This window comes from Procambarus clarkii, chromosome 87 (assembly GCF_040958095.1).
Source record: "Procambarus clarkii isolate CNS0578487 chromosome 87, FALCON_Pclarkii_2.0, whole genome shotgun sequence".
NCBI classification, from domain to species: domain Eukaryota; kingdom Metazoa; phylum Arthropoda; class Malacostraca; order Decapoda; family Cambaridae; genus Procambarus; species Procambarus clarkii.
Window position 1 is genome coordinate 11,139,112 of NC_091236.1, and position 26,809 is coordinate 11,165,920.

At 43.6% G+C, this 26,809-nt stretch overlaps 1 long non-coding RNA gene across 1 annotated transcript in view; it reads right to left on the reverse strand.

The window, feature by feature from the left end:
- Positions 1-26,809, reverse strand: part of LOC123746934 (uncharacterized) — a 72,888-nt gene that overhangs the window by 31,083 nt on the left and 14,996 nt on the right. Inside the window, exon 2 of the long non-coding RNA XR_006771592.2 lies at positions 11,410-11,543. This is a non-coding gene — a long non-coding RNA (uncharacterized lncRNA). The remainder of the gene's footprint in view (positions 1-11,409; positions 11,544-26,809) is intronic.

A 26,809-nucleotide genomic window follows, 5' to 3' on the forward strand; every position in this document is an offset into this window, starting at 1 on the left:
TTGATATAGCCCAATAGGCTTCAGAATCTGTACACCAGTTGAGAGGCGGGACCAAAGAGCCATGGTTGAACCATTTAATGGTTCAACCCCCCCGCAAGCACAACTAGGTGAGTACAACTAGGTGAGTACACACACACACACACACACACACACACACACACACACACACACACACACACACACACACACACACACACACACACACACACACACACACACACACACACACACTCACTCACGAAACAGGAAATGAGAGAGAGACGCGAAGGACCAAACAGGAAGACACATACACGTCAGGGAAATAAGAAAGGCAGTCAGAGGACAAAAAAAAATTTATAGAAGAGGCAAAAACAAAAGAGAACAGGAAGGCCAGCAGACGAAACACATATAAAGGTTAATTTAATGGACTCGGGACCCACCATCCATCATCAGCTACCTCCACCATCAACTGCTCTCCCGCACACACACACACACACACACACACGCACACACACACACACACACACACACACACACACACACACACACACACACACACACACACACAATGGAATGCATTAGGGGGTGATGTGGTGGAGGCTCACTCCATACACAGTTTCAAGTGTAGATATGACAGAGCCCGATAGGCTCAGGAATCTGTACACCTGTTGATTGACGGTTGAGAGGCGGGACCAAAGAGCCAGAGCTCAACCCCCGCAAACACAACTAGGTGAGTACAACTAGGTGAGTACACACACCACACACTACACTACCTTGAGGTTACCTTGAGGTGCTTCCGGGGCTTAGTGTCCCCGCGGCCCGGTTGTCGACCAGGCCTCCTGGTTGCTGGACTGATCAACCAGGCTGTTAGACGCGGCTGCTCGCAGCCTGACGTATGAGTCACAGCCTAGTTGATCAGGTATCCTTTGGAGGTGCTTATCCAGTTCTCTCCTGAACACTGTGAGGGGTCGGCCAGTTATGCCCCTTATGTGTATTGGAAGCGTGTTGAACAGTCTCGGGCCTCTGATGTTGATAGAGTTCTCTCTCAGAGTACCTGTTGCACCTCTGCTTTTCAACGGGGGTATTCTGCACATCCTGCCATGTCTTCTGGTCTCATGTGATGTTATTTCTGTGTGCAGGTTTGGGACCAGCCCCTCAATTATTTTCCACGTGTAAATTATTATGTATCTCTCCCGCCTGCGCTCAAGGGAGTACAGATTTAGGCTCTTTAGTCGGTCCCAGTAATTTAGATGTTTTACTGAGTGGATTCTAGCAGTAAAGGATCTCTGCACGCTCTCCAGGTCAGCAATTTCTCCAGCTTTGAAAGGGGCTGTCATTGTGCAGCAGTACTCCACTCTAGAGAGCACAAGCGTTTTGAAAAGTATCATCATCGGTATAGCATCTCTAGTGTGAAAAGTTCTTGTTATCCAACCTGTCATTTTTCTTGCAGTTGTGACGGCTACTTTATTGTGTTCTTTAAAGGTAAGGTCTTCCGACATGAGTACACCCAGATCCTTTACATTGCCTTTTCGTTCTATGTTTTGATTTGCCTGAGTTTTGTACGTGGTTTCTGTTTTTATATTTTCAATTTTTCCGTAGCGCATGAGCTGGAACTTATCCTCGTTAAACACCATATTATTTTCTGTAGCCCATAGAAAGACCTGATCTACATCTGACTGGAGGCTTGCCGTGTCCTCTATGTTGCCAACTCTCATGAAAATCCTAGTGTCATCTGCAAAGGATGATACAGTGCTATAGGTTGTGTTCTTGTCTATGTCCGATATGAGGATGAGAAAAAGTACTGGAGCAAGCACAGTACCCTGGGGAACTGAGCTCTTCACGGTTGATGGGCTGGATTTTATTTTGTTGACTATTACACATTGGGTTCTGTTAGTCAGGAAATTGTAGATCCATCTGCCTATTTTCCCGGTAATTCCTTTTGAACGCATTTTATGTGCAATAACACCATGGTCACATTTATCAAAAGCTTTTGCGAAATCTATGTAAATTACATCAGCGTTTTGTTTGTCTTCCATAGCATCTAATGCCATATCATAGTGGTCCAGCAACTGTGACAGGCAAGAGCGCCCTGTTCTGAAACCATGTTGTCCGGGGTTATGGAGATGCTGTGATTCCATGTATTTTGTGATCTTACTTCTTAGCACTCTCTCAAAAATTTTTATGATGTGCGATGTTAGTGCTATCGGTCTGTAATTTTTTGCCTCTGCCTTATTTCCTCCTTTATGGAGTGGTGCTATCTCTGCTGTTTTTAGTATGTCAGGGATAACGCCAGTATCTAGGCTTTGTCTCCACAGAATGTGAAGGGCCTGCGATAGTGGTTTTTTACAGTTCTTGATGAATATGGAATTCCAAGAATCCGGGCCTGGTGCAGAGTGCATAGGCATACTGTTTATGGCTTCTTCAAAATCTAGTGGGGATAGGGCAACGTCTGATATATGATTTGATGTTGGTATATCCATGAAAAATTCATTTGGGTTATCAATCTTTAGTGCATTTAATGGCTCGCTGAAAACAGAGTCGTACTGCTTCCTCAGTAACTCGCTCATTGCTTTGTTGTCATCTGTGAAAGTTCCATCTCCCATTCGCAGGGGCCCGATACTAGATGTGGTTTTTTATCTTGATTTTGCATAGGAGAAAAAATATTTCGGATTTCTCTCTATTTCACTGATGGCCTTTTGCTCTCTTTGCCTCTCCTGGGTTTTGTATGATTCTTGTAGCTTGAGTTCAATTGTTTCTATTACTCTACCTAACCTTCTTCGCCGTTCTTGAGATAGGGTGCGACTCTCAAGTTGTTCCGCGATTCGTTTTCTTCGCCTATATAGGGAACGACGTTCCCGTTCCAATCTGCATCTCTTTCTCTTTTTACTTAGGGGTATGCGGTTTGAACATATTTCTAGTGCTACTGAGCTTATTTTTTCCAGGCACTGGTTCAGGTTTGCATTTCCTAGCTGTTCTTCCCAGTATATTTCTGTGAAGTCCTGGTTTATTTGCTCCCAGTTTATCCGTTTATTATTGAAGTTGAATTTGCTGAAATCTCCACCGGGAATCTGGACTGGTTTTGAAGGTCCATTCCCCATGGTTGTCAGAACTTCAATTAAGTTGTGATCTGAGTAACAGGTATTTGCAATCATTATGTTCCCGATCAACTCATCATTATTAGTGAAAATGAGGTCCAGCGTGTTCTCCTTCCTAGTTGGTTCTGCTATTTGCTGGTTTAAGGCAAACCTATCGCACATCCGTAGCAGGTCATTTGCATGTGCCTGTTCATTTAGGCTACTTCCTGGTATTCTTTCTGATATTACTGTATTAGCCAGGTGCTTCCATTTCAGGTGCCGTAGGTTGAAGTCCCCAAGCAGGATGATGTTCGGAGCTGGATTTGTGAGGTTTTCCAAGCAGTGCTCTATTTTCATTAGTTGGTCTTTAAACTGCTGAGGGTTTGCCTCCGGTGACTTATATACAAGGACAACAACTACATTTAGGATCTCTATTTTGACTATCAGCACTTCCACCATATCATTTGAGGTGTTTAGCAGCTCAGTACAGATGAGCGTGTCTTTGATGTAGAGGCTGACCCCACCCCCTTTGATGGGGCATAACTGGCCGACCCCTCACAGTGTTCAAGAGAGAACTGGATAAGCACCTCCAAAGGATACCTGATCAACCAGGCTGTGACTCATACGTCAGACTACGAGCAGCCGCGTCTAACAGCCTGGTTGATCAGTCCAGCAACCAGGAGGCCTGGTCGACGACCAGGCCGCGGGGACACTAAGCCCCGGAAGCACCTCAAGGTAACCTCAAGGTAAGGTAACCCTGAAGCCGGTGTTTCCTATCACATCTGAAGAGATTGTATTCTGAGATCCATATTTCACCATCAAGGTAGTCCTTTGTGTGAGTTTCCGTTAGGGCTGCAAACACTGCATTTGCCTCATGAAGGAGACCATCTATAAAGTGAACTTTGTTGGATTTGCGTGTTTTTATACCCTGGATGTTGGCAAATATAAATGATGTTATCGTGTTAGTGGAAGTGCTGGATACCTTACTTGGTGTTAATATCTGAGGCTCTGGTAAGGAGGCCACTGTGTTTGCGTCCTCTCTAGCATTTGACCGAGTTGGTGGTAGAGTCTGGTCATTTTTAGCCATTCTTCTCCTCCTCCTCTTGCTAAAAAAGTATCCCGGTCGATGGCTGTTTTCATAGTGGTAGTCTGTCTGTTTTATTCGCCTGGTACCTCTTATATGAAAAGCTGGACATTCAGCATTGAAGCACTCTTTCCTGTCCAAAGAGTTCTTGCAAATTTCTGGGTGAAAGAATTCACAGCTTTTGGTACATTTACCTGTATTGAGGAGGTTCCTGCACTTTCTAGGGTGATCGTGTGTACATGTTCCATTTATTCTTCCCGATTCCCCATGCTTACAGGTAGTCCATTTGTAATACCAACAGATTTTGGGGCCTTGTTTTGTTTGTTTCCCTTTGCCAGGGACCGCACTCTGCTGCGGCGTCCCCGACACTGTGCCCTGCTCCGGGGCCTGTGACACCGCGCTCTGCTCAGGGGTCCCCAACTCCGCGTCCCGCTCAGGCATCGCCTACTCCGCGCCCTGCTCAGGCATCCCCGACTTCGCGCCCTGCTCAGGCATCCCCGACTTCGCGCCCTGCTCAGGCGCCGCTGCCACCGAGCTCTGTGCCACAGCTGGTTGTACCTTGGTGTCATGTACAGTTTGTTTGAAGACATTAGAAATGCTATGCAGGCATTAATTAGTAATTCTCTGTTTTCGGCGGGAGTTTTATCCAGGATTTCTATCAATTTCAAAAAAGTTACCTGGTCGATACCTGGTCGATGGGGTTCTGGGAGTTCTTCTACTCCCCAAGCCCGGCCCGAGGCCAGACTCGACTTGTGAGAGTTTGGTCCACCAGGCTGTTGCTTGGAGCGGCCCGCAGGCCCACATACCCACCACAGCCTGGTTGGTCCGGCACTCCTTGGAGGAATAAATCTAGTTTCCTCTTGAAAATGTCCACGGTTGTTCCGGCAATATTTCTTATGCTTGCTGGGAGGACGTTGAACAACCGCGGACCTCTGATGTTTATACAGTGTTCTCTGATTGTGCCTATGGCACCTCTGCTCTTCACTGGTTCTATTCTACATTTTCTTCCATGTCGTTCACTCCAGTATGTTGTTATTTTACTGTGTAGATTTGGTACTTGGCCCTCCAGTATCTTCCAGGTGTATATTATTTGATATCTCTCTCGTCTTCTTTCTAGTGAGTACATTTGGAGGGCTTTGAGACGATCCCAATAATTTAGGTGCTTTATTGCGTCTATGCGTGCCGTATATGTTCTCTGTATTCCCTCTATTTCGGCAATCTCTCCTGCTCTGAAGGGGGAAGTGAGTACTGAGCAGTACTCAAGACAGGACAACACAAGTGACTTGAAGAGTACAACCACTGTGATGGGATCCCTGGATTTGAAAGTTCTCGTAATCCATCCTATCATTTTTCGGGCTGTCGCAATATTTGCTTGGTTATGCTCCTTAAACGTTAGGTCGTCAGACATTATTATTCCCAAATCCTTTACATGCTGTTTTCCTACTATGGGTACATTTGATTGTGTTTTGTACTCTGTATTATGTTTAAGGACCTCATTTTTACCGTACCTGAGTACCTGGAATTTATCACTGTTAAACATCATGTTATTTTCCGATGCCCAGTCGAAAACTTTATTAATATCAGCTTGAAGTTTTTCAATGTCCTCAGCCGAGGTAATTTTCATACTGATTTTTGTGTCATCTGCAAAGGATGATACAAAGCTGTGACTTGTATTTTTGTCTATATCTGATATGAGAATAAGGAAAAGCAGCGGTGCAAGGACTGTACCCTGAGGTACAGAGCTTTTCACTGCACTTGGACTAGATTTTATATGGTTGACAGTTACTCGCTGAGTCCTGTTTGACAGAAAACTGAGTATCCAGCGTCCTACTTTACCGGTTATTCCCATTGACTTCATTTTGTGTGCTATCACGCCATGGTCACATTTATCGAAAGCCTTTGCGAAGTCCGTGTATATCACATCAGCATTCTGTTTTTCTTCTAATGCCTCAGTGACTTTGTCGTAGTGCTCAAGTAGCTGTGAGAGGCACGATCTTCCCGCTCGAAATCCATGTTGGCCTGGGTTGTTTAGGTCATTGGTCTCCATGAAATTGGTGACCTGACACCTAATCACTCTCTCAAATACTTTTATGATGTGCGATGTTAGTGCAACTGGTCTATAATTTTTTGCCAATGCTTTGCTCCCTCCCTTGTGTAGAGGGGCTATGTCTGCTACTTTAAGTGCATCTGGTATCTCCCCCGTGTCCAAGCTCTTCCTCCACACTATACTGAGTGCCTGTGCTACCGGCACTTTGCATTTCTTTATAAATATTGAATTCCATGAGTCTGGACCTGGGGCCGAGTGCATGGGCATGTTTTCAATTTCTTTTTCAAAATTTAGTGTGCTCGTGTTTATATCAGTTATATTTACAGGGGTTTGAATATCCCGCATAAAGAAATTGTCTGGATCTTCCACCTTCATGTTGTTTATTGGAGTGCTAAACATGTCCTCATACTGCTTTTTTAGGATTTCACTAATTTCTTTGTCATCCTCCGTGTATGAACCTTCACTTGTGCGAATAGGTCCAATACTGGCAGTGGATTTTGCTTTTGATTTCGCATATGAGAAGAAATATTTTGGATTTTTCTTTATTTCCTGAATTGCTTTCTGTTCTAACTGCCTTTCTTCAGTTTCATATGAGTGTTTCAATTTCCGCTCGATTTCTTCAATCTCCCTATTTAAATTATTCCTTCTTTGACGGGAAATTCGTGTCTGCATAAGCAGTTCCGTTATTTTTTTCCTGCGTTTATAGTGTCGTCTGCGTTCTCTTTCTACGTTAGATCTCTTTCTGGCTTTCCTCAAAGGAACATGTTTCAGACAGACTTGATACGCTTCTGAAGTCAGTTTTTCTATTCCTTCTGTAGGACTTGTATTATTTAGAACAGTTCCCCATGGAATGTTTGTAAGTTCCCTGTTTATTATCTCCCAGTCTATCCTTTTATTATTAAAATTGAATTTACTGAATAGCCCCTCTTGCTTTATCAACGTTTTAGGTCTATTCTGAGTATTGATGATCGTTTGCACTTCAATGAGTTTGTGATCTGAGTATGTGGTATCTGATATCGTAATGTCTCTGATAATGTCTTCATTGTTCGTAAAGACCAGATCTAGAATATTTTCATTTCTCGTTGGCTCCGATATCTGCTGATTGAGTAAAAATTTGTCACAGAATCTAAGTAGTTCTCTAATCTGTGGTTGGTTAGGTCCTGATAGATTTCCTGGTATAATATTATTGTTTGCTATTTTCCACCTGAGACTAGGCAAGTTGAAGTCACCTAGGAAGATAATATCAGGTATCGGGTTCTCCAAATTATCAAGGCTATTCTCAATTTTGCTTATTTGTTCTGTGAATTCCTCAGCCGTTGCATCTGGCGGTTTGTATATTAGTATAATCACTAAATTTATTTTCTCTATTTTTAATCCCAGTACCTCTACCACCTCATTTGTAACGTTTAGGAGCTCCGAGCATACAAGGTCTTCCCTAATATACAGACCCACTCCTCCATGTGACCTAATTTTCCTATCACACCTGTATAGGTTATATCCTGGAATCCAGATCTCACTGTCCAACAATTCCCCTGCATGAGTTTCTGTGAAAGCTCCAAATACTGCATTTGACTCCGTGAGGAGGCCATTTATGAACTGTACTTTGTTGTTTGTTCTTGTTTTCAGTCCTTGTATGTTGGCAAAGATGAATGAGGTTACTCTATTAGTGATAGTTTGAATGGGAGACTTTTTCGGCAAGTCCATTATGCGTGGACATAATGAGTTTGTTCTGACCAGTACTGATTGTTGTAGGGCAGTTTTCTGTCGTAGTTACATCATCCTTTTTGCAGAGCCAGTACACAGAGTGGTCACTGGGACCATTTCTCCTTGAATTGTTAGTCATGTTGGCACATTTCTTGTGTATGGCTGCTGAACAGAGTTGGCATTGAAAGCTCTGATGGTAATCTACCTTCATGTTGCATTCTATGCACGTTTTTATCAAAGCCATTTTTGGACACTTCTGTTCAGTGGTGATGGTCTTACAAGGTCTTACAAGGTGGGGTGTTGACCGGTTGGGGGGTTGGCCGTGGGTGTTGGCCGTGGGTGTTGGCCGTGGGTGTTGGCCGTGGGTGTTGACCGCGGGTGTTGACCGTGGGTGTTTACCAACTTGAGACAGGCCTGGAGGAGGCTGTATGGACGGCCAGTGTTGCTACCACGTGTCGCACTCTTAATTTGTTTTGTTCACTTGTTAGATTACATTACTTGCATTTTCCCACTAGTTACCTTACATCGGAGGTGTCTAGTTTCTGTGTCTGGGCACTAGTTACCTGAGTACGTTACACGATTTGAAAGAATACACACACAGAGGGTACTGGGGTGGGCCTACCTCCAAAGTGGCCCTTGTTTACATACACACGACGGACTTATTTTGTGTATAATTTGTTCACTTGATATTAAAATATGTTATCTTAATTTTTGTTATAATAGACACAGGTTTTGCATAGAGAGCTTAGCACTATGGGCACTGATTACTTGATGTTTCAATAGCGAGAGATGTGATTTATTGATGACTTTATTGACGACGAATTTTTTAGCAGTCTCCGTGGTGTAGTGGTAAGACACTCGCCTGGCGTTCCGCGAGCGCTATGTCATGGGTTCGTATCCTGGCCGGGGAGGATTTACTGGGCGCAATTCCTTAACTGTAGCCTCTGTTTAACGCAACAGTAAAATGTGTACTTGGATGAAAAAACGATTCTTCGCGGCAGGGGATCGTATTCCAGGGACCGTAGGATTAAGGACTTGCCCGAAACGCTACGCGTACTAGTGGCTGTACAAGAATGTAACAACTCTTGTATATATCTAAAAAAAAAAAAAAAAATTATTGAAGACTTGGCAACTATCGCCTAAGGCCTCCTGGCACCACGAGGGCAGGCGTTGACTACACCTGTAATCACCTGTAATGACTACACCTGTAATGTACACCTTCAAACCTGTAACGAATTTCACTTATTTTTCCTTGAACACAAACGGTCGGATGGTAATCACTATGATATATACTGGTTAATATGTTGAGACCCACTTTAAAAGACACGCACCACACAGAGACTACAGGACGACCTGGACAAACTGGAGGAATGGTCAAGAAATTGGCTGCTAAATCTGGCCCCCAGGTTCGTAAGTGCTTGCGCAACTGCTTCGTGAATCTGGCCCCCAGGTTCGTAAATAATTGTGTAACTGCTTCGTGAATCTGGCCCCCAGGTTCGTAAGTGCTTGCGTAACAGCTTCGTGAATCTGGCCCCGAGGTTCGTAAGGGCTTGCGTAACTGCTTCGTGAATCTGACCCCCAAGTTCGTAAGGGCATGCGTAACGGCTTCGTGAATCTGGCCCCCAGGTTCGTAAGTGCTTGCGTAACAGCTCCGTGAATCCGGCCCCCAGGTTCGTAAGTGCTTGCGTAACAGCTCCGTGAATCCGGCCCCCAGGTTCGTAAGTGCTTGCGTAACAGCTCCGTGAATCCGGCCCCCAGGTTCGTAAGTGCTTGCGTAACTGCTTCGTGAATCTGGCCTCCAGGTTCGTAAGTGCTTGCGTAACTGCTTCGTGAATCTGGTCCCCAGGTTCGTAAGTGCTTGCGTAACTGCTTCGTGAATCTGGCCCCCAGGTTCGTAAGTGCTTGCGTAACTACTTCGTGAATTTGCCCCCCCCCCCAGGTTCGTAAGTGCTAGCGTAACTGCTTCGTGAATTTGGCCCCCCAGGTTCGTAAGTGCTTGCGTAACTACTTCGTGAATTTGCCCCCCCCCCCCCAGGTTCGTAAGTGCTAGCGTAACTGCTTCGCGAATCTGGCCCCCAGGTTCGTAAGTGCTTGCGTAACTGCTTCGTGAATCTGGCCCCCAGGTTCGTAAGTTCTTGTGTAACTGCTTCGTGAATTTGGCCCCCCAGGTTCGTAAGTGCTTGCGTAACAGCTTCGTGAACCCGGCCCCTGAACTTTAACTCTGGAAACTAGGTGAGTAGATCCAAAGATCAATGAGGACTGACGCATCTCAGTTAATAGGTCGCATTTTTCACGTTATGGTAACCAACGGTTCAAATACAACCTGCTATGACAAGTAACGGCTCACACATATTCACGTTTTCTATGCATCGGACTCGATAGGTTAGGTGGGTTGCTTGGGTTCGTACGTTCCTGATTAGGTTAGGGCACTGGATTTTGTTTTTATGTAGTAGCAAAAGAACGGCTGGTGAGACGAATGTGAGGTTGGAGATAGTAAGCAAGACGTTCATCTACGTTCAGACCTGTAATCCAATAAGACCTTCATCTACGTTCAACCTGTAATCTAATCCAACAAGACGTCTATTTACGTTCAAACCTGTAATCCGACAAGACGTTCATCTACGTTCAAACCAGTAATCTGACAAGACGTTCATCTACGTTCAAACCTTTAATCCGACAAGACCTTTATCTACGTTCAAACCTGTAATTCGGCAAGATGTTCACCTACGTTCAAACCTGTAACCCAACAAGACGTTCATCTACGTCAAACCTGTAATTCAACAAGGCGTTCATCTACGTTCAAACCTGTAATCCAACAAGACGTTCATCTGCGTTCAAACCTGTAATCCAATAAGACGTTCATCTACGTTCAAACCTGTAATCTGACAAGACTTTCACCTACGTTCAAACCTGTAATCCATCTAAGAACCAAATTATCCACCTGCCACACTGACAGTCTCTCTTGGCACCTTAAACCACAACTGTTTTGAAACAAACGATTTCACATTAATTAATTAATTAATGAAGATTAAGCCACCCAAAAGGTGGCACGGGCATGAATAGCCCGTAAGTGGTGGCCCTTTGGAGCCATTACCAGTATCAATAGATGATACTGGAGATCTGTGGAGGTGCGACTGCACCCTGCGTGACGGGAGATGTCTCCCCAATAAAGCGATTTCACATATACAACGCTAGTTGTATATGTGAAAAACGCACATATACAACGCTAATTGTATATGTGTGTTTTGAGTAGCGGCACATCACCTCGAGAGGCTCATATACTAGCTTCTTCCGAGTTCTGGGCCTCTACCGCTATCACAAAGGTAACAGAAACGAGTCTTATGCACGATAACTGCTTCCCTTAACTAATTACCAACTATCTTATCTCCCCCTAACTGCTCTATACGTGGAATACACTACTAAATTCTTAGGAAATAGCTTGTATACCTTACAGAAGAAGTGGTGGATACTAAAACAGAAGATAGAGTAAATGATATTGACATATCACGTTAAATACTCACACGTTGCTGGGCGAGAGGCTGGACCTCTCAGATGGTTAGGCTTGATGATCGTAGTTGTCAACGATGAGGTTCTCATGTTGGGTGATGAATCCTCACATGAGGCTTCGTCTGGCTGACGTATGATAACCGCAAATCTGAAACGAGGAGGGAGGGAATATTTTATTGTGTGTTTCATTCATTTAAAGACAAGTAGTTTCGAGTCACAATAACGTGGCTAAATTATGTTGACCAGACCACACACTAGAAGGTGAAGCGACGACGACGTTTCGACGGTCCGTCCTGGACCATTCTCAAGTCGATCCAGGTCTCAAGTTTCGGTCCATATTCGGACAGTATTGGGCAGCGTCACTCATCCTGTGAGTGGACACACCGCCATAGTGACAGTATTGGGCAGCGCCACTCATCTTGTGAGTGGACACACCGCCATAGTGACAGTATTGGGCAGCGTCACTCATCTTGTGAGTGGACACACCGCCATAGTGACAGTATTGGGCAGCGCCACTTATCTTGTGAGTGAACACACCGCCATAGTGACAGTATTGGGCAGCGCCACTCATCCTGTGAGTGGACACACCGCCATAGTGACAGTATTGGGCAGCGCCACTCATCCTGTGAGTGGACACACCGCCATAGTGACAGTATTGGGCAGCGTTACTCATCCTGTGAGTGAACATACCGCCATAGTGACAGTATTGAACAGCGCCACTTATCTTGTGAGTGGACACACCGCCATAGTGACAGTATTGGGCAGCGTTACTCATCTTGTGAGTGAACATACCGCCATAGCAGCATGTACAACACTCCCCAATAGGAAGAAAACCCGCTGGGTTGTTCATCCTGTCACTTGTACCCAGACACAGCTGGGACTTGCTTAACTGTCTCAAGTGAACAGCTCCTCAAACAAGAAGATTAACCTCATGTTGTATGTACATATTAAATACAAAACACCTTTATGGTGTTACAAGTTAATGTACATCTTGTGAAGATGTCTATCTCATATATTTTGAAATATTCTTCACTATAGCCAATATCACTAATAACACAAAGACGACTTGTCTTTGACCAGACCACACACTAGAAGGTGAAGGGACGACGACGTTTCGGGTTGACGCTGAGTGACGCTGAGTGACACACCGCCATAGTGACAGTATTGGGCAGCGCCACTCATCCTGTAAGTGGACACACCGCCATAGTGACAGTATTGGGCAGCGCCACTCATCCTGTGAGTGGACACACCGCCATAGTGACAGTATTGGGCAGCGCCACTCATCTTGTGAGTGGACACACCGCCATAGTGACAGTATTAGGCAGCGCCACTCATCCTGTGAGTGGACACACCGCCATAGCAGCATGTACAACACTCCCCAATAGGAAGAAAACCCGCTGGGTTGTTCATCCTGTCACTTGTACCCAGACACAGCTGGGACTTGCTTAACTCTCTCAAGTGAACAGCTCCTCAAACAAGATGATTAACATCTATCAACCCTTAAAAGCTTACGTTACTCGGGAGGATAGCAGCATCAGCAGAGAACAGATCAGACAGAGAGACTGGACGTTTGAACAACAGCCAGTTCAGGCTGTATCCCCGCAAGCACAACTAGGTGAATACACACAGGAAGCAGCCCGTAACAGCTGTCTAACTCCCAGGTGCCTATTTACTGCTACATAACAGGGGGCATCAGGGCGAAAGAAACTCTGCCCATTTTGTTTCTGCCATCACCGGGGATTGAGCCCGGACCCTAGGATTTCGAGTCCAAAGCGCCGTTCACTCAGCTATCAGGCCCCTATGTGTGAGGGAGGAAGTGAGGGAGCGCGTATGTGTCCATTCCGTGGTCCCTGGTGAGGTGGTGGTAACACTAGCCCCCCCCCCCCGCGCCTCGCCAGCAATTTCGTTTAATAAGTCGAGTCCTGGATAGAGAGGATTCTGTTTTTTCTTGGGGATGGATGGAGAAGGTGTTGGGGATAGGTGGAGGGAGGGAGGCATGGGGGGGATAGGAGGTCTTGGGGAATGGGTGGAAGGAGGAAGGCATAGGGAGGTTGGATAGGAGGGCGGCTTGGGGGATGGGATGAGGGATTAGGTGGAGGGATGAGGGCTTGGGAAGGTGGACTTGGGGATGGTTGGAAGGAGGAGGGCTTGGCCATGGGGGCCTGACAGCTGAGTGGACAGCGCTTCGGATTCGTAGTTCTGAGATTCCGGGTTCGATCCCCGGTGGAGGCGAAAACAAATGAGCAGAATTTTTTCACCCCTTGATGCCCCCTGTTCACCTAGCCGTAAATAGGTACCTGGGAGTTAGACAGCTGCTACGGGCTGCTGCTTCCTAGGGATGGTAACAAAAAGGAGGCCTGGTCGAGGACCGGGCCGCGAGGACGCTAAGCCCCGAAATCACCTCGAGATAACACCCAAGAAGGTGGAGGGCTTGGCCATAGGAGCCGGTCGGCCGAGCGGACAGCACGCTGGACTTGTGATCCTGTGGCCCTGGGTTCGATCCCAGGCGCCGGCGAGAAACAATGGGCAGAGTTTGTTTCACCCTATGCCCCTGTTACCTAGCAGTAAAATAGGTACCTGGGTGTTAGTCAGCTGTCACGGGCTGCTTCCTGGGGGTGGAGGCCTGGTCGAGGACCGGGCCGCGGGGACACTAAAGCCCCGAAATCATCTCAAGATAGGTGAAGGAAGGTGAGGTACAAGCGTGAAGGGCGGATATTAGCTGGAAAAAGTTAGCGCAGTATTACCCAACAACCGCTCATTATAACACACTGTCATTACCTCCTGTTTTTCCCCTCCCCTTGCCTCACTTCGCTCCACGGCCAAACTGGCTAGTCCTTCTACTTGCAACTTTTAATAACCCGACCCCTGTAATCACCGCGAACAAACACTTACGGCCGAATTGCATTGCGGACGCCGCCCCAACACCCACATTTCAACAGCCCAGGCGAGGACACGCTTTCCCTTTGCTCAAGTAGGATCTAAAAACCTGTACCGCTATCACCATTGTAACGTCACATACTGACGTTACATATCCCCATCACTGTATATATATATATATATATATATATATATATATATATATATATATATATATATATATATATATATATAAATCAACATTTTATATGCAGGCGAGGAGTCACAATAACGTGGCTGAAAAATGTTGACCAAACCACACACTAGAAAGTGAAGGGACGACGACATTTCGGTCCGTCCTGGACCATTCTCAAGTCGATTGTGTCGATCTCAAGTCACAATCGACTTGAGAATGGTCTAGGACGGACCGAAACGTCGTCGTCCCTTCACTTTCTAGTGTGTGCTTTGGTCAACAACATTTTATATCTCTTTATTTTGGTTTGGTTAGGCTGGGTTAGGATACAATTGGATAGGTTTAGTTTGATAAGGTTAGGTTAGATTAGATTTGTTAATCATAGGTTTGTTTATCAAGAAAGAATGACGTAGAAGCATACTATAAAACCATCTTGCCTCTGGCCTCATTGTTTTTACCGCTGTAATTAAAATATAAAAATTACTCCCCTCTCGGTAGCCTATTAACTCCTTCGGATTAAACCAAAAAATAGACATCAATTTCGTTTTTCATTAGAGCGATATCAGCAGTGAAAAATCAGAATTGATGTAGATTATCAGTTGTTTCCGCCCTTTTATATTTGTTAATTAATACCTTTGTGCTTCTGCCATCAACATATAGATGGCGTTAGTGGCGACGTAGAGCGTCGCTTGCTATAACAAATCTTGTGTATTATAGACTAAATCTCCGGCCATTAAAACCTCATTTTTCTAAAATGTGACATGAGGGTTATTATCAGCAGAAATGTGGGTAATTTACACACAAATCGACTTGAGAATGGTCCAGGACGGACCGAAACGTCGTCGTCCCTTCACCTTCTAGTGTATGGTCTGGTCAACATACTTCAGCCACGTAAATTGTGATTCATCGCCTGCACGTGGTTAATTTACAGTTGTTTTACGTTTCATATATTTACTTATTAACATTTGTGTAGGTGTACTCTGAAAGCATAGGTGGCGCTAGTGATGGGTTACAGCAACGTTAAATCTGTAGCCGCGTCATAAGCGGATACAAAAGACTCGATTTTAAAATTTACGTGGAATTCAAATGGACAGGTTGACAGGTGTTCAATCCCTTTGGCTGTGCTTGTTGGCGCCGCTGTAATGCCTTTAGTGACGAGGTTCGAACAATGTTATTCACACATCCTGATTATCAAGAACCAATTACACTCAGAATGGTAGCTGGTTTCTTAGTAACTCTTGAGTACCATCGTACATATATATTGACGAAATGGACAACTAGATTGTCGAATTTGGTATTATTCCTTTTTTAGATTGAATAATATCCAGAAAAAATAGAGCTAAGTACCAAACTTAAATATTCCTAGGGCTAGGATAGCGCATATATGTACAATATTAGGCTACATATAGCGTATATTAGGCTATATGAATTGTTAGGTTAAGTTCTATTAGCAACAAACACAAAGTCTCTTCCGATTTGTTCAAATCCAATAGTACCAATTTCTACTATTTATCCATTACGTCAATATATATAATACGATATTCTACATCGTTAAGTACTGTGTGAACAGCGGGATGGGCTGATATTTTTACAAAAAAATATAATTAAACTACATACCATGTCCTGGACCAAATACCCATCAGCGAGACACGAGATAATGAACAAGTATCGCTTCTAAACTAATCTTACTTAAGCCAACCCAATCCAATCTAACCTAGCGAAAATATGAGATAGAAAATGTGTAGACGAGGTACTGTGTGTGTGTGTGTGTGTCTAAAACTAAAGGTTTTAGACCAAAGGTTTTAGACCTGTCCGCACGCAGATGCGTCGGAGGGCTGATGGCCGCATTCCCAACCCCTCTCAGGCCTTCTGCCATAAACCTTTGACTATTAGAAACTCGTTTGAAATACAAGACAATGGTTAAACTCAAAATGGAGGCTGATTTAACTACGCAGTAAATGCTCACTTGCCCGCCGTCCTTATACCGCCCCGCCGTCCATACAATATATATAAGAGAATACTTACTTTAAATCTCTGGTTGTTAAAACTTTATTTGAGACACTTAGGATAATCTTGCGAGGTGATGAACGGAGGATAGTTGGTGTACGTAAGAGGTGCGTGACATGACAGGTGTCTCTACAAGTGACATGTCAGGTGTCTCTACAAGTGACATGTCAGGTGTCTCTACAAGTGACATGACAAGTGTCTCTACATGTGACATGAGTGACATTGACAGGTGTGTCTACAGGTGACATGACAGGTGTCTACATGTGACATGACAGGTGTTCTCCGTGCGACATAACATGACAGGAGTTACACTTGCAGGGTGAGTAACGTGACACCCCCCACGGTAACCACCACCCTACAAACACACACACCAGTACCCACAAACACTACCACCACCACCAACAAACAACACACAATTACCCACAAACACACACCAGCCCCCCACAAACACAATAGAGGCGCGCCACCCTCCACAAACACATACACAAACCAGCAACCCACAAACCACACACACACCAGCACTCCATAAACACACAAACCAGCACCCACCACCACAACACCAACCACAGGTCTCTGCCGTGCCGGGCTCCATGTGAAGAGGGATGCCCACTTGGCCCTACACTTCACCATCGGTAATCAATAGCCTCCAGTACCGTGGTTCGACACTGTCACCCTCCAACTGGGTGGGTGACAAAGGCCGTGGATGTTACCCCCCATAATACACGTTATAATAATATATGACATTATGTAATTTAATGTGATAAGGACAAGAGTAAATTGTATATCTCATCTCATACTGTAACAAAACGCTCATCAAATTATCTAAAAAGATAAAAGTATCTCTCTCTCTCAAGTTTTACACAATTTAGACTAATTACTAATTTTTAATTCTTGATAATTCTAATTACCAAGAAGCCTTTTGGCTTATTGAGGTTTTCTTAGGTCAACCACTGACCTTCCCCCACAACAGTTGTCTAATTCCCAGGTACCTATTGTATTGCTAGGTGAACAATCGCATCAGGTGAAAGGAAACGTGCCCAACGGTTTCTGCTCTGCCCGGGGATGAAACCAGAGTCCCTCGCTTGTCAGCTTAGAAAGTAGACCACAGTAATAAATTTAATTCCTAAAACTTCTCTAGAATAAAATCAAACTACATAAAATAACATCAAATAAAATACTTACAATCTTCCATATTTTAAATACAAGAAACTATTATGTTTATAATTATCACTAAATTTAAGTGATGAAAACTACTGAAAAAACCCTAACTTGTCACAGACAGTTAAGCAAGTCCCAGCTATGTTTGGGTATAAGTGACAGGATGAACAACCCAGCGGGTTTTCTTCCTATTGGGGAGTGTTGTACATGCTGCTATGGCGGTGTGTCCACTCACAGGATGAGTGGCGCTGCCCAATACTGTCACTATGGCGGTGTGTCCACTCACAGGATGAGTGGCGCTGCCCAATACTGTCACTATGGCGGTGTGTTCACTCACAAGATGAGTGGCGCTGCCCAATACTGTCACTATGGCGGTGTGTCCACTCACAGGATGAGTGGCGCTGCCCAATACTGTCACTATGGCGGTGTGTCCACTCACAAGATGAGTGGCGCTGCCCAATACTGTCACTATGGCGGTGTGTCCACTCACAAGATGAGTGGCGCTGCCCAATACTGTCACTATGGCGGTGTGTCCACTCACAAGATGAGTGGCGCTGCCCAATAAACTCACCCCTCGGGGCAAAATTTAAATTTAAAAATTTAATCATCTAAAGTAAGTAACTATCAAAAGAAGGCACCAACCCAGGTACTCTATGTAGCACCATCAGTGTCGCTGGGTATTCCCAACCCGCCAAACACACACCGAAATTACGACGTTGGTACAACGTTCGAACAAGTTTTAACACTTCCTAACCAGTTATAACAACCAATATAGCAAGTTGTAACAACGTTCTAATACGTCATAAACACGTTAAGCCAAGATGTAACAACTTTATTACAAGGTGTAACAAGCGGTAAATAGAGACAGTTTCGGTTTGTGTTTCCAGGGAAGGCGCTAAATATCACTGAGGATGCTAATACATGAACAAAAATGCATAAGGCGAGTTATATCAAAGGTATCAGATTCACCCACGATTTTGTTAAGGGTCATTCGAAAAGCAAGACCTGAAAACCAGGTCTTCAGACAAGACCTGGAAACCAATCTTCCTGAAAATTTGGACATTCCACAAGGGGGGTGTCTGACTAAGCAGCTTAGACAGTAAGAAGCAGGGCGGCGTTCCATTACATGTCCGTGAGTTAAGTATGAATGGCCAATAGGTAACCTAGCCAAAGCCGTTTCCCATCGTCTATTACGGCGGTAGGAGGAAGGACAGTGGGATATGTTACTTTTCAGAGTAAGCAGTTAGTTACCTGTAACCTCAGATTAGCGACCCTGCCAGCGGTCTCAGATTGAGGAATGAATGACTGGGTAGAAGTCTGAATAAGAAATGCCTATTTCAAAAATAGGACAAGTGTGGGCTGTCTCCTTAATGGCAATGTCTGCACATTCATTTAAGATAATACCAATATGGCTGGGACTCCAGCAAAGCAATATCTTAGTCGGGTAGACTAAGACATTGCCCAATATAGTCGGGGGCTAAGGAGCCCGTCCTTCCATCACTGTCCAACTCTGGGGCCTGGTCGCCCACCTCACGAATCATCCACAACGGGCTCGCCATAGCCCGTGCTATTTGGATTTTTTTGTTCCAGGTAGCGAATCTTTAACAACAACACCTCACGAGTCTCAGAAAGATAAATGGCGTCTACATAAAACAAACATATACAAAATGTTCGTCCACTATGAAGCCTCTATACCCACCGCGGAGCCACAATTCAGAGAACTCCACAATATCTTGAGGTTATCTTGAGATGATTTCGGGGCTTTTTAGTGTCCCCGCGGCCCGGTCCTCGACCAGGCCTCCACCCCCAGGAAGCAGCCCGTGACAGCTGACTAACACCCAGGTACCTATTTTACTGCAAGGTAACAGGGGCATAGGGTGAAAGAAACTCTGCCTATTATTTCTCGCCGGCGCCTGGGATCGAACCCAGGATCACAAGGCCAGCGTGCTGTCCGCTCGGCCGACCACTAGGCTATTCCAGGTGTGCGTCCTGGATACATCCCACTCTCTCTTACCCCTAAGAACCGTCAATCCGTCGAGATCAGACTCAGCAACGAAGACAGGGTTTGACATACAAGCTTCCCTTGGCTTGAACACGTTGGCAACCCCAGTTCTACGGGCGAGAGAGATTGACTGCCGTCTCAACTCATTTAGACCTATTGTCTTATGTATGACCCTCTGTCCTGCGTGACAGTGAATACCAGCATTATCCTCACTGTAATAAGACTATCAAAATCCTCAGATTAGGCAAAATTGTAATTAATTTTGTCAATAAAGATTTTAATAATAATAATAAGTCTCAACTCACCCTCCATCAGAACAAAAAAATGCCAAACGAAAGGATATTCGAAATCGGAACAGAGTCGTCAGGAAGCCTCATCCAAACAGCAGATCAGGAGAGGAAAGAAACAGACACGAGGAAGAGACAGAGTTCTCCAGCAAAATTAATAAGCAAGGCTCAAAAAAGGACATTCGATCTGTTATCCTATCAACACGGGAGACATCTCCCGTCACGCAGGGTGCAGTCGCGCCTCCACAGATCTCCAGTATCATCTACTGATACTGGTTATGGCTCAAAAGGGCCTCCACTTACGGGCTATTCATGCCCGTGCCACCTTTTGGGGGGCTTAATCTTCATCAATCAATCAATCCTATCAAGCATTACACACCATCAGCTGCCCACCAAGCCCCCCCACTCCTCACGCCGACAAGCCTAGCTTACCTGCCAACACCCACACATCGTGTCAGCAAGGCGGACAGCCCGCCTGCGTTCATACCTCTCACTGTATTTCCCACTTCTAAACTTCCCTTCACCTATGCCTCTCCTTCCTCTTTACTCAAAAAAAAAAAACGCCGACAACGGGGCTAGACATTGAAGAGGCACACCAACTAAAGTCAGACTGTTTATTGGTAAATAAACAGTACATTTTTACGGGCTCACCATAGCCCGTGCTACATGGACACTTCGTCCTGAGTAGCTAAATCTTTAACAACAACAACATAACGGAGCTGACAATGCTTGGTAAAGAACACATTGAAATAAAATGTAAAGTTCATTGTTAAACAGTAAGGGTTATGTTGCATAATTTCCTATACAAATGAAGGGTGATTATATATAATAGTTACCTTTATTAATTTACGGTCAATATCTGTAGCTTAATATGGGTTCCTATTGTTGGTAACAGGAAGCTTGTTAAGCTTATTGAGAGCCTCCTAAACCTCACCTAACCTAACCTTCCCCACACTCGTTGCCTAACTCCCAAGATCCCATGTACAGCTAGGGGGGGGGGGTAAGGAAACGTGCCCAAACGCTGCTCTCACTTAGGGTATCGAACCCGGGATCAACCAGTTGTGAACCGACTAAACTTTTCCCTACAAACACCGTGTCTATATATGTATAAACACGATGTATTGAAAGGGGTGAGAATAGCTTGAGCTACCTCATCCCTTTGTGTGTATTTTACCTCAATAAACTTATTTCAATTTCAATTTCAAACATTGTTTCATGTCCCGATGAAAATATTGCTCTCATCCTCGTGGCATGTTTCTCTTCACAATAAATGAATACTTATTGTAAACAAATCCACAAGGGCCGTGACGAGGATTCGAACCTACGTCTAGATCATCCCAGACGCTGCCTTAAACGACTGATTCATGATTAGGGGCAAAATGCAGAGTATTAAAGGACAAATCTAAAACAAAAGTGAATATCTCGTAACTATATAACTCGGATAAATTGTTAAAATATACTTGATATGCTTTATATATATAAATTGTTAAAATATACTTGATATCTCATATATTTAAATTGTTAAAATATACTTGATATGTTTTATATATAAATTGTTAAAATATAATTGATATGTTTTTATATATAAATAACACTTTTCTAGCACCCTGACGACGACAGACAGACAGACAGACAGAGGAGGGGTATAACAGAGACATATAAAATACTTCGGGAGATTGACAGTGGGGAAAAAAGACGAAGAAATGTTTACACTGACCACCAGTACTGTACAAGATGGCATGGATGGGAGCTTGAGACTCGGACGAACCATAAAGTTGACAAAAAGTCTTTTCTTTAACGTAACAGTAGGAAAAATAGCATGAACTAAAGAGGTGAACTCCAATCATAATTTTAAAAACCAGATATGACAGGGAAATAGGTCAGGAGTCACTGCATTAAACAACTGACGGCTAATAAGGCGGAGGAGAAGGGCTCAAGAGCTAAAACTTGATCCTGCAAGCATAAACTAGCAAGTAAACACACACACACACACACACACACACACACACACACACACACACACACACACACACACACACACACACACACACACACACACACCCCAGTCACCAATCAGCTTTGACATTTCGAGCTATCTCAGATCCGCTTTGTTCTAAAAGGTCGTTTGATATTGGTCATTTTTTCGCTTTCTGGTAAAATTATATAGCTTTTTATTATGTAAAGGTGAAGGACGATGGTCTGTTGAATCCTCAGTCTGGCAAGGAATACATTATAATATATATATATATATATATATATATATATATATATATATATATATATATATATATATATATATATATAAATATATATATATATATATATATATATATATATATATATTATATATATATATATATATATATATATATATATATATATATATATATATATATATATACAGTATATATAAATAATCATAAATATGCATCCAAGCAAATATATTTGTTGTAATATATATTTATAAATCGATGATGGACCCCCCCTAAGTTTGGTGACGTCAAAGGGTTAACAGCCGATTAGTTAAGGAACAATAAAGTTGTTTTATACTAGCCAGCAAACACCTAGCGCTGAATGCGGCGATATTAAGCTGGTATTGGGCGCGCTGAATTTTATGAACTTTGTAAGTCAGTGCGACAATGGCCTTGGAGAGGAGGAATTGGCGAGAGCGAGCGAGGCGCGCCATACTAGGCTACGCATTGTTCTCGCCCACCCTGCAAGACGAACACCGGCCTTGTTCCGACCGGTACAAGGAAGATCCGCTATAGGCTGGTCCCAACACCAATAGTCTGTTGCTTGCAGGGTCGGCGTTCGATCCCCCTATGCGTCAGGGAGATTAACACCCCCCCCCTCCCTCAGAATGTTTGGTAATATGTTTATTGTTTGTGATGTGTCTATGTATGTATTAACACGATGTACTGAACGGGGTGAGAATAGCTTGAGCTACCTCATCCCTTTGTGTGTATTTTACCTCAATAAACTTATTTCAATTTCAATTTCAACAACCCCCCCTCCCCCTGAAGCACAGCATAAGCACTCAAGAATGAATGAAGCACTCAAAGAATGAAGCACTCAAAGAATGAAGCATAAGCTTCATTTTTTGTTCTTATGTTCTTACCAAATGTTTTTATAAACGCAGATTATCCTACATAGGCATAGTGAGAGTAACGCATGAATGATAAATCAGAATTTGCTAAATACGCTATTATTTGACTTTTGTATTACAACTAGGTTAGTACCGATGAATGTAAACATTGTGTTCGCATGGCGTAGCGCTGGCCTCTGCTTCCCTTTTAAGGCCACTCCACTGCCTGCTGTCTTCACCGTTGTCTGGCTTGCATGCTGTTCACTTTTTCATTGTCTTTATTATCTTGCCATCTAGTAGGATCTGATATTGTGTCCGGGCAGCAGTTGTCGTACTTATTATGTTCCTCGTTGGTATGGCAATAGGGGTTTTGTTGAGTGTATCTACTCACCTAATTGTACTTTTCTATCTTTGCTAGGGGTGATGGTGGTTTAACTGCTAGCTTATGCAGCGTGTACTAATTTCTTGAAAGCTCTGGTTCTGCCCCCTAATTGGCCTAGTAAATGTAATTAAGTTTTTAAAAGCACTTAACTAAAGGCATCTCTTAAATTATTTAATATATTAAAAGGAACGTGCTTGGACAAAGCGTACATAAGTGATACATCTTAAACCCCACATAAAATTACGAGGCTATTAATTACAAGTACTGTATCCAATAAATTTGTCGAGCCACTAAACTATACATAATCTATTATAAATGAGTAACCATTACAATAATTTTGAATTATTAATTATTCGAATTAAGAGCGTTACTAGGTGAGGTAAATATGAGGTTCAAAATAATAATACATTTCAAAATACAAATTAGGCTAGATTAATTTCTCGGCCGCCAAGTTTTTAATGAGATTAATTGAGAGATCATTCGCGATCTGAATTTCAAGTTCAGTCTGATTACCAAGACAGTGCGCTCCTAATGACCATTAATTCCCAGGTTGAAATTAATTTAGAAGAATCATGTGGTCTTCTTAATAATAAAAGACCACTTATCTCCTCCCTTTGAGACCAAGACAGCGAAGCAAAACTTTGGTGGGGGTCGTAAATCCCAGCTTCCTGAATACACCTGCAAATTGATCACAAATAATGTTGCCTGTTCTATCGATTACCACTTCGTAAAAAATGCAACGGTTTTGCCTAACCACCAGCGTCAGAACTTTGGCAACCCACCTAACATGCCGGAGCCGATGCGCCTTAGTCCCAGGAAGCTTCAAAATTGCGATGAATTTAATTTCTCGAAATAACAGCAATTTTTACTTTGGGGTCGATAGCGTAAAAAGATTTAGTACATTCAGTATGAGGATAGGTTGCCCGTCCTCCCAATTGAACGTCGCATTTTGACGTATACCCTATCTAAGGGCAAAAATTGTCGTATTTGAAAATGGTAGCGGATCGCGATATTGACATACTGTCCTCTTTCCTGTTTTGGGTCGTCTGGTAGGTTAGGATAGGGCTCTTTGGCACGACAGTTTCTTGACGCTGTCAAACCTTAGGAGGACGGGGCTCCTTGGAGGCTCTTTTAAATACACACGTCAATCACTGGACGCGAGAACAACCCTAACACCTGCCGAATATTTGGGAAAAAATATGCAAGACAATGATTGAAAGAAACAAGACCTTGTCGGTCAACAACTATATTGTCAACAACTTGCCTGTCAACTCAAAAATCAAATCAATCAACTCAAGTTATAACTACTCCATAGGTAACACAATACACCTTTGAATTGTTTGCAAGAAATCTAAATTTGTGTTCCTAATTCTACTAGTAACTCTGCAACAAATTTCCAGCGCTAAATCATTCCAGTTAATTACAAAACAAAAATTGCATCGCCACATTAGCAACGACAAAAACTGAATTTGAGTTAGCGAAGTCACTGGAGATGGGCAACCCATGTTGGGAGCGTGTTGGGCTTCCCTAGGCTATGCGGGCACTCCCACACCACAGGTATTCTTCCTCTCCGTAATTTCCTCAACTGTTTTTTGTTTTCCCTGACTGCAAAATTATATCGTACTGGATTCTATATGTGTGTGTGTAATAATTCGGTTGGCTATCAAGTCAATATTCTTGAACAACACGTATTTGAAATATTAATTCTATATTATTCACTTGTCATTAAAGACAAGTGAATAAAGACAAGTCTTTGACAACAAAAACATTTGGTATAAAGTGTTTTGAATTTTGAATCAACACGATCAAATTCCAGAGGTCACAGCCAGTTGGTCTGGGGATTATGCCTCTTATCAACAACGTTAGAATATATAATCTGTGATTTATATTATTACTTTGTTGTTTCATTATATTCCCACAACTTCCTAAAGATAACCATCTACCACATCTGAACACGGGGTCAAGTCACTTGAGAATTCCACAACAACAACTAGGTACCCATATTGTCAATCTCGCGTCCCTAATGTAATCACAGGCGTTAATCAACTCGTTGTCCACCCTTAGGAAGAACAAGCGCCTATCATCAACTCATCCACATTCCCCATCCATCTCTCTCTCTCTCTCTCTCGTACACACACACACAATAAGACAAGCAGCGACATTTTAAATATCTGAATTTGTTGACATTCTGAATAAACTCCGCGTACTCTAATTATGTTTTGAGGTAGCTAGCAGAATAAAATATAAAAATCTGCATTATATTTTCAAAGCGGGTAATTAAAATTTAAATAAAATTGTTTAACATTTACGAAGGAGTAATTTTTGTTTGAAGGTTATGCTACTTTATTTAGTCTAAGACATTACAGAGTAATTGGAGAAATTTATCATACATGTGTTCATTGTCTTTAAATGCTGGACCTCCGGGCGGTACGAACGCTGGAGCCTCGGGTGGCACGAACGCTGGAGCCTCGGGTGGTACGAACGCTGGAGCCTCGGGTGGTACGAACGCTGGAGCCTCGGGTGGTACGAACGCTGGACATTCCGGATAATATGTACAAACTCGGATAGTACAAAACCCTAGACCCAAATAGAACAAACGCTGGAGCCTCGGATGGTACAGCAGGAGTCATACCCATTTACATATAAACAACTGTAACGGCGAATTGAGAACCGAGTATCGCCTGTAATCGTATAAACGTATAGGATAGGCTGTGCTTACTGTAGCCCCTGATGTGTCGAAGTTTCGAAGCCTTGCTAGAACATGTGTCGTCCATATCGAAGTGGAGCGGGTGCACTTCGACTGGCTCCTACCCAGGAGAGTTCAGATAGCCTAAGCCACTTTATCCTTTTGGGATGTATTTTATTATCTCAATAAAATACACTCGACTGCCCTTCGAGTTAATTTAAAACAGGTAATAGAAAATAAGTACTCAACTGCGCGAGTATGTCAGTACTAAAAGCCAAGTTAGTAGAGCTTCTCAAACAGCACCAAGGGAGAGCTTAGTCCAGCACCACAGTCAGTGATAGCACCGATAGAAAGCTCAGTAGAGCTCCACTTGCAGTGACTGCCGAGGAAGAGCTCAGTAGAGTTCTAAAGGCAATGACATCACAGAGGAAGAGCTCAGTAGAGCTCCACTTGCAGTGACTGCCGAGGAAGAGCTCAGTAGAGTTCTAAAGGCAATGACATCACAGAGGAAGAGCTCAGTAGAGCTTCACAGTCGGTGATAGCACCGAAGGGCTCACCTCGGTGAGAGAACTCTCAAATGAGAAATCTCGGGAGCAGCCCCGGAAAACTGCAGTCGCTCTCGATTCTGCAATTCTCATAATGCAGACTCCAACCACGAAGCAATCTGGAGAAGAGCCCGTGAACACCCCTCCCTCCCTCCCTCCCTCCCACAACCCCTTTCCCATCTATTCCCCCTCCAGACCCTTCCTCCTTACCCT